The sequence below is a fragment of the Pristiophorus japonicus genome, chromosome 18 (assembly GCF_044704955.1).
Source record: "Pristiophorus japonicus isolate sPriJap1 chromosome 18, sPriJap1.hap1, whole genome shotgun sequence".
Classification (NCBI taxonomy): domain Eukaryota; kingdom Metazoa; phylum Chordata; class Chondrichthyes; family Pristiophoridae; genus Pristiophorus; species Pristiophorus japonicus.
In genome coordinates, this window is record NC_091994.1 from 76,043,164 (window position 1) to 76,049,471 (window position 6,308).

General features: G+C 46.0%; 1 pseudogene; it reads right to left on the bottom strand.

The window, feature by feature from the left end:
* Nucleotides 1-2,958: 2,958 nt before the first annotated feature.
* LOC139229418 (5S ribosomal RNA) lies at nt 2,959-3,077 on the bottom strand (annotated as a pseudogene).
* Between the last annotated feature and the right edge of the window lie 3,231 nt (nt 3,078-6,308).

Consider the following 6,308-nt stretch of genomic DNA (forward strand, 5'->3'; position numbering starts at 1 on the left):
GTTTTACATGGTTCTATTTTACATCCACTTGAGAGGGCAGACAGAGCCTTTGGTTTAATGTCTCATCCAAAAGACGGCACCTTTGGCAGTGCAGTACTCCCTCAGCACTGCACTGAAATGTCAGCTTGGAGTAGGTGCTCAACTCTCTGGAGTGGGACTTGAACCCACAACCTTCGGACCCAATAGTGAGAATGCTGCCCACTGAGCCATGGCTGATAACCTTTCGGTTATTTGACACAGTTTAGATCATTGTCACTTTCCTCTTGTTCTCTTTCATTTTGGCAAATGGTCGCACCCATTAAGTTGAATGCCATTGCTGGCGAGTGCGATATTTGGATAATAAAGAACTCCAGGGTACAGCTTTACCACTGATTTGTACCATGCCCAGGATTGGTTTGTCAAAGGATAAAGTTGAGCCCTGAAATAGTCGCTAGTGTGATGAAGCACAATTATACACATGCCTTGGAGTTGACATTGGACCACATCTGTGGAATCTTTCTCTTTCCAACCTCACTATGTTAGAATGAAGATTGATCACGCTATTTCCTTTGCTTTCTAGGGTCAGAACCAACCCAGATTTGAATTATTTTTTGAATGGGCTCTCTGGAAATTTGGAAATTGAAAACTAAGTACCAAAAGCCCAGTTCTTAAAATAGAGGTCTAATTATGTGGGGTGATAATCATAATTAATGATCTTCATCTATAGCAAGGCAACTATCAAAACTCAAACTGTGATTTTGACCTCACACTATCCTGTCGCATGTCCAGAGTTGGACTGTCAAAAGGTAACACCCAAATTCCAGCCTATTCCTTCCTCGGGGTTGAAACACGATCGCTCCTTCACTCCATAAGCCTCTTTTCCTTTCGACATTTTTGAGCCCAGCTAGCCTCCAGCTAACCACTAATCTCATTGACTTTCTCTCACTTTCTCTCGGTGGTGCTTTTGCATTACAAACCTCTCCACATGTTTCTAAATGTGTTTGTCCTCCAGATGCATGTCCGCAGTTAATACTGAATGTGAATACTGCGTTAATTCATACTGTTAAGTTGATGAAAGGTTCTAAATATATCATCATCATCATCATAGGCAGTCCCTCGGAATCGAGGAAGACTTGTTTCCACTCCTAAAGTGAGTTCTTTGGTGGCTGAACAGTCTAACACAAGAGCCACAGACCCTGTCACAGGTGGGACAGACATTCGTCGGGGGAAGGGGGGGTGGGACTGATTTGCCGCACGCTCCTTCCGCTGCCTGCGCCTGACCTCTTCACACTCCCAGCGTTGAGATTCGAAGAGCTCAACGCCCTCCCGGATGCACTTTCTCCACCTAGGGCAGTCTTCGGCCTGGGTCTCCCAGGGGCCAGTGGTGATGTCGCACTTCATCAGAAAGGCTTTGAGGGCGTCCTTGTAATGTTTCCACTGTCCTCCTTTGGCTCGTTTGCCACGAAGGAGCCTCGCATAGAGCAATTGCTTAGGGAGTCTCATGTCTGGCATGCGAACTAAGTGGCCTGCCCAATGGAGCTGATCAAGTGTGGTCAGTGCTTCAATGCTGGGGATGTTAGCCTGGTCGACGACACTGATGTTGGTGCGTCTCTCCTCCCAGGGGATTTGCAGGATCTTGCGCAGACATCGTTGGTGATACATCTCCAGCAACTTAATGTGTCTTCTCTAAGTCGTTCATGTCTCTGATCCATACAGGAGGGTGGGTATTACTACAGCCCTGTAGACCATGGTTAGTGACTGTATAACTTGATTAGCGACTGTACAAGAAACAACAGAAGATTGTGCGAACACACGGAGGAGTGACAGGACAATGCTAGTGACAGGGCCCTGCCTCAGTGCAGTCCTGATGCCATTTCAGATCTCCAACATTTTCAGTTTTTTGCTTTTTATTTAAATGCAATTCTACCATGGCCAATAATGACATCACTATTCTTTCAGGAGTGATCGAAGTTCCTGTGCATGTACCAAGTAGCAACAGCCAATAGCCCCAGGACAGGTGCAGTTAGATGTAAGGAAGAATTTGTTGCATATGCAATAACTCAATAGGCGAAGTATCGTGAACTCAATCAGGTGCGACCTGACTCTACTTTATTAGCTCTCAAAGTGAGGATTAAACATGGAGGCTTTCTTTATATATAAGGGCTGCACGTGTGTGTCTGTGGCCCAATGACCTCTGACGGTCACTCCCCTTGGTGGCAGGTAAACCCAGGCATACATACATTACAGAACTTCATCTACATTTCATCAACAATGTACCTGAACCACAAACCACACACTAGATTGGGGTTTCTAAATCCTGCAACTCACACTTTTGTGGTCACGCTGTGTACGAATACCAATTTAGTGCCAAATTATAGGCAACTTTGTACTGTGTATTCATGCTCAGGAGGAATTAAATTGACACTAAACAACATCGATTCACTTACGATCCCTCCAGCCATGAGAGAGAGACTTTAGTCTCAGCAATGTGGGTTGAATTGATGCTCGGTTACAGAGGTGAAGGGTCAGTGTTGTGAATCATTGCAGCCATCTCTTTAATCCACTCACTGAGCCTGTCTCTGTACATATGCGGGGCTACCATGGGTGTACCTCAGTATGTTGGCATTGCAGTGAATGCAGCCATGGCAACTGTAATGTATTTGCTTTGTGGGTTCTTTGCTTAAGAATTCAGAGCAACACACATTGCTATTATGTACTAGTTGATTTATTAGCAATAGGTTTAACAATCACACATTACCAGTTCATCATCATCTGCCTCTTCATGGATTCCTTGAACCCAACTGGCTGGGGTTTTATTGAGTCTGGTGAACATCACATGACTGGTTAAGCCACTCCCAACTCAACAGCTCTACAACTATTTTGGTAAGAGATTCAGCTTTACAAGAGCCCAAGCTGGGATTTGAACTTCAGGTTGATCAGATCACTGGTCACATTGCCACTACACCAACACATCTGACTAGCCTACTGCACCTGGTATTTCCAGGCAGTCTCCCATCCAAATACTAACCAGGCCTGATTCTGCTTAGTTTCTGAGATCAGACGATATTAGGCTTTTTCAGACTAGTATGACCATGGGCTGAACAGCCCCACAAACCTCTGAGCATACTCACAGGTTCCTACATTACAATCATGAAGGTAAATAGCCACTTTAAAAAAAAAGTGGATCAGCTTTGGACGTGGTTATAGTAATTTGGAGGATGAGTTGCTTTATAACAATAGGAGTGTTGCACTATGTAATGTATTGTCCTGCTGCCGTGGTACAGCTGTGCTTAATCAGGGCTACACCTTTTAGGCAACAATTTCCGCAAATAGGACAATCTCAGGTCAGCTGGAGGTCAATTGCTGTTTGGGGGGAGACTTTGCAGATTGACAGATTGTTTGTAAACTCTTAGCACAAAATCAGAAGAAACCAGCATCAGATTACTGTCTATTTTCTCTTTTTTAAACATCTGACAGTGTAATGCTTAAAGTGTGACAGATTCATAGCATATAATATCGATAAATATTTTCACGTGTCAATGCCTTTTTTCCCAATTAGTCAATCATTGGCGATCTTCTGATTTGACATTAAGTTAATTGTGATGTGGTGGAGAATCTTGGGAGGGACTATACATTCAATCATATACATTCAATGGGTACAGTAACATAGTGATTGTGTTACTGGACTAGGAGTCCAAAGACATGCGTTCAAATCCCAACACGACAGCTGGTGGAATTTAAATTCAGTTAATTAAATAAATCTGGAACTAAAAGCTCATGTCAGTAATGGTGACTATGGATTGTCGGAAAAACCCAACTGGTTCATTAATGTCCTTTAGGGAAGGAAATCTGCCGTCCTTACCTGGGCTGGCCTATATGAGACTCCAGATCCACAACAATGTGGTTGACTCTTAACTGCCCTCTGAAATGGCCCAGCAAGCCTCTCAGTTGTAACAAACTGATGCAACACTGTTCGGAGTACCTTCATCACATGGACTGCAGCGGTTCAAGAAGGCGGCTCACCACCACCTTCTCAAGGGCAATTAGGAATGGGCAATAAATGCCGGCCTTGCCAGTGACGCTCACATCCTGTGAACGAGTAACAAAAGACCTTCTAGTTCATAGCCTCAGCTTTGTAGAACAAGATTCCCCTCCTCTCCCCCCCATTCCCTTCCAAAAACCAAGGTTCAAAAGATCCCACCGCGAAATACAGTGCGGTGTGTTTCTAAAACGGAATCAGATGTGCAGGAACCGGTAACTTTTGCCGCAAGTGTGTGTCTGAGGTTTCCAGCTCAAAGCCTCCTGTGTATCAGCAAAGAGATCTCAGAGACAATCCCTGCATGAAGGCAATGCGACATGCCCTGCCGCAAGTGAAGTGCTTCTTCTGGCCGGGATACCCCAGTGATGAAGGGTAAAGTGTTACGAAGTCTGACAGCACTTTAGAAGATCATATGTGCTGACAGCACTTCTGGCTTTACAAGCATACAGTGAGTGGTGAGAAGATCAGCTCGTCTGGCTGTGAAGCCTGTATGATACAATAATTGTTCTTGAAGAGTGCTGTGTTGCGACAACAGTGCAAGAAATCATTTTGACGCTCGCAGTGCCAGCTTTCCAATAAAGACGTATTACAATGTAACTCCAAGGATGCTGGTTGCCAGTGAGAAATAAAGGTGCTTTGAAGCATTCCTTCTTGTTTCTTTCCATGCATCGCTGCCAACCATTGAAAGAAACACAATGATTGGTAGAGACGCAAGGAGCAGCTCGCGAAGGTTCAGCAAATTAGGCAGAAACAAAGAGATAGAGGGGTGACCAATAGGTGGAGGTGGTGAGCCGCAGATGTGGTAACTACCTTGACAACGAGCCAGCCAATGGGTGAAATAGTCTTCATGCAGGGCGAGGCAGTCAGGAGCAGGAACCCGACAGCCCCCACATCTGCTCTTTCAAGCAGGGGTAAGTGGACAATGAGCAGGAGTGGATTTGTGGATGTTTACATCCATTCACCCCCCCTCGGCCTGCGGTCTAAAGCCAACCGTAGCCCCCTTATCATTATCCCTACCGGGATTAGTAGAGATCAGAGTCACACCAAGCCAAAATTTGCATCAGTAGGTGACACAAGCCAGCTAACTTAAATTAAATTTGTTGATGAAATTGGGCGGAATGCGAGGGAGAATGCAGCCACCAATCATTTTTATTGAGAACCCAGGATGAGGTGCCAAGGCCCACTATACTGGACAATGTCACAATATTGATACAATCGTATGATGCAAGGACTAGAAATGACTGGCCGAGGAACTCGATGCTGCCGGGATGGAGGCATGATCCCAGTGCGTGATGCATGCAGCCAGTGGTAGGCCCACAGGAAGTTAGTCCCTCGGCCCCATTGGCTTATTACCAGCGAGCTGAGCATGCCAGACGTGGCCCTGGAGTAACTCGATGGTCCCAGGGCGGTGCAGCAGGATCAGCCGGCTCGATATGTGTCAAAGGCTGCAGACAGGTCGAGAGGGGTGAGGAGGGATAGCTTGTTGCAGTCAATTAGGATGTGAGCTGTGACCTTGGTTAGAGCTGTTTCTGTACTGCGGCAGGGATGGAAACCTTATTGGAGGGATTGAAACAAGGGCCTGAAGAGAGAGAACTGTTAATAATATCAGCCGACCTGGGAGCCAGGAAGGGAAGCTGGGTGGTCAGCAGTTTAGTAGGAATAGGGTCGAAAGAGCAGGAGGTTGGTCTCATTGACAAGGTGAGGTTTGAGAGGGCATGAGGGGAAATAGGAGGGAAACTAGAGAAATGTGTAAATTCAGGGTTAGGACGGGGGGGAAACCGAGAGAAAGTTTGGCCCAGTGAGCTCGGGGAAGGGAGGGAAGTAGGAGAGGCAGTTGAAGGGAATTTAATAAAAACGTGCATGAGCTCCTCGCATTTATTGTTGCAGGTGAGGGAGGTTTGAGAAGACAATTAGTGGTGGAGAAGAGAAACCTGGAATTACCTTTGCCTTCCTTGAAGATCTGAGAATAGTGGACAGCTTTAGCAGGACCCGATGAAGGAACGCTGGTTTGGTTGCTAAATTGCTACCGAAGTTGACTGCAGGTAGCTCAAGGCATGGAACGGCCAGGTGCAATCGGGAATGGGCCTCAAGAGGGAACGAGGGCGAGAGAGAGGTTAAAGGTTAGGCATGCAACTGCAATGAGTATTCCATATCAGGTCAGGTCGTATGGCCAAAGGTGAAGGAGACTTAAGGGTGGGGCTATCAAAGGGCTGATACCTGGCACTGGACTTACATAAGACAGGAGGAGACTGTAATTGCGAAGAATTGAAACAAGATTTTTCAGGAGATC